Source organism: Giraffa tippelskirchi, chromosome 1, assembly GCF_054371585.1.
Source record: "Giraffa tippelskirchi isolate mGirTip1 chromosome 1, T2T-mGirTip1v1.2.pri, whole genome shotgun sequence".
In the NCBI taxonomy this organism is placed as follows: Eukaryota; Metazoa; Chordata; class Mammalia; order Artiodactyla; family Giraffidae; genus Giraffa; species Giraffa tippelskirchi.
In genome coordinates, this window is record NC_137275.1 from 47332095 (window position 1) to 47344335 (window position 12241).

A 12241-nucleotide genomic window follows, 5' to 3' on the forward strand; every position below is an offset into this window, starting at 1 on the left:
ATATTCAATAATGATGCCATCTCAGCCTTTAAAAGCACATTAACAATGCCAGATAAATTTTTACATCAAATTTCAGTACTGCCAAATTGGCTGTATAATTTCTTAATGTTAATTTAATTAAATTGGTAACAACGCATAAATAACACAGTTTTCAAGAAACCTGCCAAAGAGAAAGCAGAAACCAGCTTAGTAAATCCATCTTCTTTTTTTATGTGATACAATATACAACCAAGTGCTGCAGAAATACCATTCTTAGAAACCAATTTATGAGTACATTAAAATTTATGGCATTGCCTGATCATCATGCAAACTTTTATTTTCAGGTAGACATTAGAGTTCAGTTCAGTTCAATTCAGTCGCTCAGTCATGTCCGACTCTTTGCGACCCCATGAATTGCAGCACGCCAGGCCTCCCTGTCCATCACCAACTCCCGGAGTCTACCCAAATCCATGTCCATCGAGTCAGTGATGCCATCCAACCATCTCATCCTCTGTCGTCCTCTTCTCCTCCTGCCCCCAATCCTACCCAGCATTAGGGTCTTTTCCAATGAGTCAACTCTTCGCATGAGGTGGCCAAAGTATTGGAGTTTCAGCTTCAACATCAGTCCTTCCAATGAATACCCAGGATTGATCTCCTTTAGCATGGATTGATTGGATCTCCTTGCAGTCCAAGGGACTCTCAAGAGTCTTCTCCAACATTAGAGAAATATTATCAAATATGATATCACATAATAAAAGTTGTATTGATGCTTTCAAAGTGTTGTGCTGGAGAAGACTCTTGAGAGTCCCTTGAACAGCAAGGAGATCAAACCAGTCAATCCTAAAGGAAATCAACTCTGAATATTCATTGAAAGGACTGATGCTAAAGCTGAAGCTTCAATACTTTGGCCACTTGATGCAAGGAGTCGACTCATTGGGAAATACCCAGATGCTGGGAAAGATTGAGGGTAGGAGGAGAAGGGGGTGACAGAGGATGAGATAGTTGGATGGCATAACTGACTCAATGGACATGAGTTTGAGCAAACTCCAGGAGATAGTGAAGGATAGGGAAGGCTGGGGTGCTGCAGTCCATGGGGTCACAAAGAGTCGGATATGACTGAGTGACTGAACAAAAGTTGTACTTAGCTAAATATTATAGGAATAAAATAACATATTCCTTTATGATGTTGCTTATATAGGATAGATTCTGCTGGGAGTCATAGTAGCAAACTAACATTTTCTTTTTCTCTGGTAGCAGTAACCTTTGGTAGCTTGACACATTGTTACTAAAACAAGTTTAGCTTGATCATGTAACCTACTGTGAGTTATAAAATATTAAACTCTTAACTTTCCTCCTTAGACTGTGGTACCAAAGGAAACCCTCAACAACCTATTTTCCAGAACTGTCGTCCATGTGTAGTCTCTACGGTAAATGTCATCAGTTACTTAAAATGGTAAACCCACAGGAAGATACTACCCTTAAGTACTACAATGTAATAGCCATCTTTTTGATTGAATAAATATACTTGAGAGTCAAAGTTTGAGAGAGTGCAACTTAAAAAAGAAATCAGAATCTTTTTCAAAGCAAGAAAGTATGTTCTGTTTCTCTCCAGTCAAGATGACATTTCGTATTGTATTACTTCAACTTGCTTTTTTAAAACAAAATACTCATGACTGAGAGATTATGACTTCACTTCCTGCATACATTGTAGAACTGTTTAAGGCAATTTAAAATCACATAGTGGTTGTCAAGATAGTCTAACCTTAGCTTCATCATCCCCAATTAAAATAGAACAGGAATTTTATGCTTTGTTGAAAAGTCAGTTATATATGTATTATGTTTCTACTAGTTGGCTTGAAAGTTAAGAAATTAAAAATGGAAAAGAGTTCATTTAGTGCATACCTAGTAAGTACCGCCCATATGTTTTGCACTGTTCTAGGCACTGGGGATACAACAAAGAACCAAATAGACACAAATCCCTGCCCTCCTGGAGCTAGCATTGTCTACTGAGGAGAGATGGGAAAAGAAAACAGGTAAACGATGCAAATATGTAACATTTCAGGTGATGGTAAGTTCCACTGATACTGTAAAAACAAGATAATGAGGATAAGGAGTGCTGGGTGGGCTCAAAGGGTGCTGAGTGGAGAGCATGTGCTATTTTACCCAGGGCACTTAGGGAAAGCCTCACTGAGAAAATGATATTTGAACAGAAACCTGAAGGAAAAGAGAGAGAAAATCATTCAAGAATCCAGATACACATATTTCTGACAGAAGAAAACTAGCACAAAGGCCTGGTGAGGGGAGTATATGGAATGTCTGAGGAACAGAAGGGAGGCAGGTATGACTGGGGCCACAGGGGTACAGGGAAGAGTGGGAAAACATGATATTAGGAAATCAGGTGAGGCCAGAATGATTTTGTTGGCTACATTAAAGTTTGAGATTTTATTTTTAAAGAAAAGGGAAATCACTGAAACATGGGAGCAGAAGAGGAGAATCACCTGACTTGGAGTTTAAGAGGATAGCTCTGGTTGCTTTGTGTAGTACTATGGATTGTGGAGGTTTAGTATGTGAAAGTCACTTAGTTGTGTCCAACTCTTTGCGACTCCACAGACTATACAGTCCATAGAATTCTTTAGGCCAGGGTACTGGAGTGGGTGGATCTTCCCAACCTAGGGATCAAACCCAGGTTTCCTGCATTGCAGGTGGATTCTTTACCAGCTGAGTCACAAGAGAAGCCCAAGAATAGTGGAGTGGGTTGCCTATCCCTTCTCCAGTAGATCTTCCCGACCCAGAAATTGAATCGGGCTCTCCTGCATTGAAGGCGGATTCTTTACCAACTGAGCTATCAGCTATTCTTTACCAACCTACCTATCAGCAGGTTTAGTATAGAAGCAGTGAAATTAGTTCAGAAGTTTTTGTCATAGTCCAGGAACTCACAATAACAGCAGATGTAAGAACTAATCAGATTCCGAACACAGTAGGAAAGCAGAGCATTTAGGACTTGCAGGTGGATCTGATACGGGATGTGGAAGAAAGGATGATCTCATTCCATGGATGATCTGAGCAACTGCTTGAATTGCTCAGAATGGCATTGCTTCTGAGATTTAAAAATGTTGTTGTTCAGTCACTCAGTCATATCCAACTCTTTGTGATCGCATGGACTGCAGCACGCCAGTCTTCCCTGTCTTTCACCATATCCCGGAGCTTGCTCAAACTCATGTCCACTGAGTCAGTGATGCCATCCAACAATATCGTCCTCTGTCATCCCCTTCTCCTCCTGCCTTCAATCTTTCCCAGCATCAGGGTCTTTTCCAAAGAGTTGGCTCTTTGCATCAAGTGGCCAAAGTATTGGAGCTTCACCCTCATGCAGGAGTAGAAGTCTAGGTCACAATGGGGGTTGCGGATCTTGATTGTTTTTAAATATGTTAAATTTGAGATGCACATTAGACTTCTGTATGGAGATATCAAATGGTAGTTGAGTCAAAAGTCTGGAATTCATGCTTAATATCTCTGACTTCGAGAGTCCTTAGAGTGAAGTTGATATTTAAAGCTATTAGACTAGGTGAAGTAGGCTGAAAAGAGCAAAGATCTGAAAAATGGCAGATAATGAATAACACCAAAGGGAACTGAAAAGAAGTAGTTGACAAGGTAGGGAGAAACCTAGGTTGAGTGGTATCCTGGAAGGCAAGTGGACGAAATATTTCAAGAAGAAGGGCAAATGCAATGTTCTTGCTGAATAAGATGTCCTGGAACTTATGCTTAGGTACAGCAGGGTGGGTGTTTTTCTTGATCCAGATATGAATTGTCTTGGAATAGCAGAGTAATTTCAACAGCTTCAAAAGGAAATATTTGGGGAGAAATTGGAGGTAGTGGGTATAGTCAATATATTTAAGATTTTTTTGTTGTAAAGAGAAAGAGAGATGTGGGACTATATTAGAGATAAAATTTACCATGGAAAATAGGGGAAGGGAAGTTCCCCACCCCCGCCCTAGAGTAGAAATGGAAGATTCTCAAAAGGTGACAATGCAAAGGATTATGGGCTTATTCATTTATTTATTTTAGCCCTGCCATGAGGCATGGGGGATCTTAGTTCCCTGACCACGGATCTAACCTGTGCTCCCTGTCTTAACCACCGGACTGCCAGGGAAGTCCCAGTATGAAGAATTATGATGGACAGGCTTGGGAAGATGAACTTTCTAGTCAGAAGAGCATCTTTAAAGCACAAAAATATTTTAGGAACATCCTGACATACATGTCTAGAGAGTGTGGTTCCTGGGGGTATGAACTGGGGTGAAGAAAAAAATAACACCCAGAAAGTAGGTGAGGGTCAAATTGTGGAAACAACTGAATATTGGCTAAGGAATTTAGCATATAAGTGATGTAATGTGACTCTGCAGAGATTTTTCAACAGGTGTGCGTTTTTAATGGTGACTCTGAAAGACTATTTGGATTGGAAAGTACATAGGAGGAATGAATAGAATGTGTGGAAATAATTAGAAAATGACTTCATTTTTGAAGAGGAGGAATGGAAGCCTCAATTAGGAGACAGGAATAGGACAGATCTGAGAAAATTTTAGAAAGCAGAGTTTGAAAGGAGAAGGAGTTTGATGACAAGACCAAAGTTTCTGTAGGGTTTAAGAATACTGATAATGCTTTTAACTTGGGTAACAGAAGAGGAAAATATGGGTTTGGGAAGAGTGGAGTTCTATTTCATGCCAGGTTTCCTGGTTCAAAGCTGATCTAAATTAATCCTACATAGGGAGATTCTATGCATACTCCAAAAATAGAGATGAGAGGAAAGAGGACAAAATTTAGAAAAGAGATAGATTGAAACAAAAATTCAGAGGGATAAAAAGGTAAACTTGGAGAAATCTTTGTGATTTCCTTTTTTTAAGAAAGCCAGGCTCAGTATCTCTCTCTGTTGTTAATTGCTTCACCTTCCCAAATATAGGGTTTCTTTGTTATGGGAGCCTAAGCAACAGCTCTCAGAGCCTTGACAGCTGACCCATAAATCTTAGAGCTGATTTATTAAATAGGGTGAATCAAAACAGAAGGCAGTCTGTTGAGATACAAATATCAGCCACTTAACATTCCTACCCTAACACAGAGTAGAGACACACAACTAAGAAATGATTCGGAACGTGTTGTGTTTCCCTCCCCAACCAAAATCCCCCTTTGAAAAGATAATTAAATGTTCAGTTCAGTTCAGTCGCTCAGTCATGTCCGACTCTTTGCAACCCCATGGACTGAAGCATGCCAGGCTTCCTTGTCCATCACCAACTCCTGGAGCCTACTCAAACTCATGTCCATTCAGTCGGTGATGCCATCCAACCGACTCATCCTCTGTTGTCCCCTTCTCCTCCTGCCTTCAATCTTTCCCAGCATCAGGGTCTTTTCAAATGAGTCAGTTCTTTGCATCAGATGGCCAAAGTATTGGAATTTCAGCTTCAGCATCAGTCCTTCCAGTATATACTCAGGACGGATTTCCTTTATGATGGACTGGTTGGATCTCCTTGCAGTCCAAGGGTCTCTCGAGAGTCTTCTCCAACACCACAGAACAAAATCATCAATTCTTTGGCACTCAGCTTTTTTTATAATCCAACTCTCACATCCATACATAACTACTGGAAAAACCATAGCTTTGACTAGACGGATCTTGTTGGCAAAGTAATGTCTCTGCTTTTTAATATGCTGTCTAGGTTGGTCATAACTTTTCTCCCAAGGAGCAAGCGTCTTTTAATTTCATGACTGCAGTTACCATCTGCAGTGATTTTGGAGCCCAAGAAAATAAAGTCTGTCACTGTTTCCATTGTTTCCCCATCTATTTGCCATGAAGTGATGGGACCAGATACTATGATCTTCGTTTTCTGAATGTTGAGTTTGAGCCAAATTTTTAACTCTCCTCTTTCACTTTCATCAAGAGGCTCGTTAGTTCTTCCTCACTTTCTGCCATAAGGGTGGTGTCATCTGCATATCTGAGGTTATTGCTATTTCTCCCAGCAATCTTCATTCCAGCTTGTGCTTCTTCCAGCCCAGCATTTCTCATGATATACTCTGCATATAAGTTAAATAAACAGGGTGACAATATACAGGCTTGACATACTCCTTTCCTGATTTGGAACCAGTCTGGTTTTCCATGTCCAGTTCTAACTGTTGCTTCTTGACCTGCATACAGATTTCTCAGGAGCCAGGTCAGGTGGTCTGCTAGTCTCAAATCTTTAAGAATTCTCTACAGTTTTTTATGATCCACACAGTCAAAGGCTTTGGCTTAGTCAATAAAACATAAGTAGATGTTTTTCTGGAACTCTCTTGATTTTTTGATGATCCAGTGGATGTTGGCATTTTGATCTCTGGTTCCTCTGCCTTTTCTAAAACCAGCTTGTATATCTGGAAGTTTAGAGTTCACGTACTGTTGAAGCCTGGCTTGGAGAATTTTGAGCATTAGCACTTTGCTAGTGTGTGAGATGAGTGCAATTGTGTGGTAGTTTGAGCACTCTTTGGCATTGCCTTTCTTTGGGATTAGAATGAAAACTGACTTTTTCCAATCCTGTGGCCACTGCTGAGTTTTCCAGATTTGCTGGCATGTTGAGTGTAGCACTTTCACATCATCATCTTTTAGGATTTGAAATATCTCAACTGGAATTCCATCACCTCCACTAGCTTTGTTCGTAGTGATGCCTCCTAAGGCCCACTTGACCTCGCACTCCAGGATGTCTGGCTCTAGGTAAGTGATCACACCATCGTGGTTATCTGGGTCATGAAGATCTTTTTTGTATAGTTCTTCTGTGTATTCTTGGCACCTCTTAATATCTTCTGCTTCTGTTAGGTCCCTACCATTTCTGTCCTTTATTGAGCCCATCTTTGCATGAAATGTTCCCTTGGTATCTCTAATTTTCTGGAAGAGATCTCTAGTCTTTCCCATTCTATTGTTTTCCTCTATTTCTTTGCATTGATCTGAGGAAAGCTTTCTTATCTTTCCTTGCTATTCTTTGGAACTCTGCATTCAGATGGGCATATCTTTCCTTTTCTCCTTTGTCTTTCACTTCTCTTCTTTCCACAGTTATTTGTAAGGCCTCCTCAGACAACCATTTTGCCTTTTTGCATTTCTTTTTCTTGGGGACGGTCTTGATTACTGCCTCCTGTACAATGTCACAAACCTCCACGCACAGTTCCTCAGGCACTCTATCACATCTAATCCCTTGAATCTATCTGTCACTTCCACTGTATAATTTTAAGGGATTTGATTTAGGTCATACCTGAATGGTCTAGTGGTTTTCTCTACAAAAGTTACTTAACAAATGACTTTTTCAATGTCAATTGGGTTAACCTAGTTTTAAAAGCCTAAATGACTCTGTGATCCCTGGTTCATTAATGGCTTCATTCTTCCAGGTAATTTAACGAGGCCAGCCTTTCCTCCCTCATTTCTAGCCTAGAGATAACAAAGCAGAAAAACCCTCAGATATTTGGTTTGGAAGAGTTGTTCAGTATTTGGCTAACTGGAAGACTGGCAGACTTTGACTGAACCCAACAATTTGGATTTCTCATATCAACAAGAGTTTAAAACAGGAGAATCTCACTTGAGACACTGCCTTTCACTGTACATTGGGATCTATTCTGAAATATCCAAGGGGTTTATTTCTCTCTTGGCTTAAAGTTCTTTGTACAATACTTTCTTTATCTTCCTTCATGTCTTTATTATGTCAGTTTGTGAATGGAGCTATCATCATGAGTGACGAGCTGCCTAGCTATCCTAGGAGAACTGAGAAATTGCATAGCTTCAACAAGGAGGCAGTTTTCCAACTATTGCTAAAGGGACAAAAAAGTCACATGTCTGCATGAACTAGACAGTGTCCATTTGAGTGCAAGTGGAAAAAATAATCATCATTATGCAAGAGATGAAACATTGTTATTACTAAGGGCTGTTATTGGTTGGAGGCAGCACTGCTCGCTGGTGTGTGGGTTTTAATGTGCCATTTGTCCTTCCAACATCTACTGCCATTTAAAATGTCACCAGTTTTTCCCAGTGGCAAGGTAAAACCATGGGAACGGCATTCTAACCACTTCACAGAGTACAAGCCAATTTTAACAAATTCATAATTAAAACTCAGCCAAATCTTTGCTTGCACTGCCAAAGTCCTTCTTATGTATTTCCCAATTAAATATCCTTTCTGGGAGGAAGCAGGCTTCTGGCAATGCCAAAACTGAATCACTAATGTCTTTATAACAATGAGACCTTTCTGTTCTCATACCATTTTCAAATACCCTAATTCCATTGGTCTTCACAAGCATTTTGAAAGATAATGCATCCATTATTTCACTCAATAGATATTTACTGAACACCTATTACATACCAAACACTGTTCTAGACTCTGGGGATACATCTGTGAGCCAAAACATGTCTTTGCACTCTTGGTGCTCCCATTCTAGCAGGGGAAGCAAACTATAAGTGAATAAGCAAGTAGGTACATAGTATAATAGTATTAGTAGACATAAATGCTATGAAGAAAAGGAAGAGGAAAAGAAGAGACAGTGACAGGGCTTGCTGCTTTAGTTAGAAGATGAAAAGTCCTCATTTAACTAGGATAATTTAAAGAGAGAACTAAATGAAAGCATTCCATTCCAAGAAGGGAAAAAGCAAATGCCAGAGGCCAGATGCAGACCCACCTTCAAGCTAATGAGCTGAAGCTTTAAGACCCCTCATTTTATTCTTAGTTTTCTGTTGCCTTCCTTCTACAAGTATATTAGAGAACCATTGGAGAGAGAAAACTATGAAGTGCTGCTTTTTAGAAATGACTATGAAAGCTTTTATCACTGCTATGCCCTTAAGAGCCTAAGCTCTACACTTTTTGAAATTTTAGGGCGAGTGAGCCTATAATTTCAAGATACTTTAAATAGCAAAATTTGAACCACGTCTTCCAAGTGCCTTTCTTCGTAAATCTATTTAGAATCAAACTTAAAAATCACCACCAGCAAATCATTTTTGTAGCCTATATGGCAACTGAACTTTCTTCTATTTAATTTTTCAGCACTGCTTTATTATAAGACATAGGCTGCAAAAAATAATAAGCTATTTGTATGGTAAACTGAAAAGAATGAGACTCATACAGTAGATTTGCAGCAAATCTCTTCTGAGGATAGCAAGGAAAATAGACATTTCAACTGTTTCTTCAGATTCACCATCAGGTTGATGGAAACAAATAGCCCCAGGTGGGCTGCTGTCTATGGGATCACACAGAGTCAGACACGACTAAAGTGACTTAGCAGCAGCAGCAGCAGCATTCACCTTAAAACCTAAATTAAGAAACAAACAATAGGCCAACCAGAGGTGTAGAACTGATACAAAATTTAAAGACTCAAGAGACAGTTTTCTATGACAGGTTAACTTGGGGTATCCTCTAATGCACATTAATGAAGTCTCCTTTATGTACAGCTGGGACGGTCCCCTGGAGGAGGAAATGGCAACCCACTCCAGTATTTTTGCCTAGCGAATCCCATGGACAGAGAAGCCTGGCGGGCTACAGCCCATGGGAGTCGCAAAAAGTTGGACACGACTGAGCGACTAATTGGAGAAGGAAATGGCAACCCACTCCAGTGCTCTTGCCTGGAAAATTCCATGGACTGAGGAGCCTGGTAGGCTACAGTCCGTGGGGTCACAAAGAGTCGGTCGGGCACGACTGAGCGACTTTTTACTTTTACTTACTAATATACCATTATGGAGACGGGACTGGCAATCCACTCCAGTATTTTTGCCTGGAATATCCTGTGGACGGCAGAGCCTGGTGGGCTGCTGTCCATAGGGTCACACAGAGTCAGACACGACTGAAGCGATTAGCATGCATGCGTGTGTGTGAGCGACTAATACTTTATACTACTGCCAAAGCTTTGGGAAGGGCCCTAGCCTACTGTTCACAGGGTCGTATATTTCTTATGAGATTTGCACAGTACAGAATGTGGACCACATGGATTATGTTTGCTGTCTCTGGATTCCTACCTCTACTTCTACTTCCCCTCCTTCCTGTCAGGTAGTGTTAGAGTAGCCAGTAGCATCGCTGGGATCCTGAGGAGACTAATTTAGCTTGATTTTAGTGGGATCATGTGGTTTGCAGTCACTTTTGATTTAAGTTATTGACATAAGCTATATTTAACTTCCCCCTGTAGGAATCCAAGTTAACCTCTACATCCATTGTACTGAGGGATAGCAGCCAGTTACTTAATAAAAACACTGATAGGGTGTTTGTCAGCTTATCCAAATTTGTAAATTGCAGTGATTAATTTTTTATTTCACTTTTTTGTCTAATTTTTGTTTTTTCTTAAACAAAAAGCATGTAAAAAGCATCACCCAAATTGTCTGTGTCAGGCCCACAGCACTTGTTAGACCCTGAATGGGGAGTGTGCTTGGCACACTGAACACCTACACAGATAGAGATCAACAGGGCTAGAGAAAAGTGAGTAAGAGGGAGAAAGATGAGAGGTGAGAGAGGTTTCCAGGGAGATTCCTTTTAGGGTCTTAGAAAGTAGTATAAAACGTCTGGGTTTTGGTTTAAATAAGAGAGTAAGCCATTAGAGGGTTTTAAATAGGGAAGTGATATTGTTTAGATTGTACATATAAGTGATACTATTTTACAGTATTTACCTTTAAATACTAGGCTTCCCTGGTGACTCAGCTGTAAAGAATCCGCCTGCAATGTGGGAGACCTGGGTTCAATCCCTGGGTTGGGAAGATCCCCTGGAGAAGGTAACAGCTACCCCACTCCAGTATTCTGGCCTGGAGAATTCCATGGACTCTATAGTCCATGAGGTCACAAAGAGTTGGCCATGACTGAGTAACTTTTAGGAGAAGGCAATGGCACCCCACTCCAGTACTCTTGTCTGGAAAATCCCATGGACGGAGGAGCCTGGTAAGCTGCAGTCCATGGGGTCGCTAAGAGTCGGATACGACTGAAGCGACTTCACGTTCACTTTTCACTTTCATGCATTGGAGAAGGAAATGGCAACCCACTCCAATGTTCTTGCCTGGAGAATCCCAGGGACGGCGGAGCCTGGTGGGCTGCCGTCTATGGGGTCGCACAGAGGTGGACACGACTAAAGCGACTTAACAGCAGCAGAAGCAGCAGCAGCAGAGTAACTTTTACTTATTGAATGATGTCATTTTACAGTATTTGTCTTTCTCTATCTGACTTATTTCACTTAACACAATGCCCTCCAAGTCCATCCATGTTGCGGCAAAAGGCAACATTTCCTTCTTTTTACAATAAAACAAAAAGGAAGCAGACACAGATATAGAGAACAAACCAGAGATTACCAGTGGTGAGAGGGAAAGGGCAGGGGCAGTATAAGGGTGGATGTAAAACGGGTTATTATGGGATTATAAGAAATCATGTGTGTGAAACTTTTGAAAACTGTAAGGCAGTATAGAATTTAAAGTCTTTCATTTAATAAAAAAAGACTCCCAAAAAATAGATAGAAGGGATATATGATGAATGGTGTTTTGGAAATGGCCCTCTGGATTCTATATAGAGAGTGAATTTGAGGGTGGCAAGATTGGCAGCTGGGAGACCAGTTAAACGACTTTGCAATGATTCAGGAAGGATATGATATGGCTTTGATATGAGTGGTAGTCATGAATGTGGTGAAAGTGGTCAAATTTGAGATATATTTGAAAGCATACCAGACAGGTATGTTGTTGAGAGGTTGGATGTGAAGTATGAGAGAGTCATAGATTACTCCAAGATTTTTGGCCTAGGTCACAAAGCCAATGGTGGTTCCATATTTTGAAATTGAAAACAATTTCAAATTGAAGAAGTTGAAATAAGGAAGGAAGAAGTTTGGAGTAAACTCAAGATTTTGTGTATATAAAATTTGAAATGTTCTCCATACACCCAAAAGGTATTGATTTCATAAATTTTGTCATCAATGTACTCCTGTTGATATTTCAAGACATGGGCTGGATAAGACTATCGGTAGGTCATGAAACCTATACCGAGTTGAAGAAATATGGCATGGACTCATTGCTTATTCTGAGAACACCAAGTCTCCTGACTTTGAGCAGAGTACTCTTTCTATGCACAATTTCTATGATAATTAGAAAGATAAAAAGGCAATCTCCTGAATGTTATGGAAAGAGAATATCTTGCTCTAGAGGAAGAAAAGTAAAATATTATACTCTTCCTAGGATATACAATGCTTGAATATTTAAATCAAGTTATGTCATATATCTGGGTTTCCTAGGTGACTTGCTGGTAAAGAATCTGCCTGCCAATGT

General features: G+C 40.2%; 1 protein-coding gene across 5 annotated transcripts in view; it reads right to left on the reverse strand.

Moving 5' to 3' along the window:
• The window catches only part of GABRB1 (gamma-aminobutyric acid type A receptor subunit beta1), a 438781-nt gene that overhangs the window by 374987 nt on the left and 51553 nt on the right, over positions 1–12241 (reverse strand). The window contains exon 1 of one of the 5 annotated variants that reach the window (XM_081590759.1): positions 10613–10782. The exons of 3 other annotated variants lie outside the window; for them this stretch is intronic. The gene's annotated coding sequence lies outside the window, so the exon portion shown is untranslated. Of the gene's footprint in view, positions 1–10612; positions 10783–12241 lie in introns of those variants that run through there. One more of the 5 variants, XM_081590776.1, reaches the window with a different exon arrangement.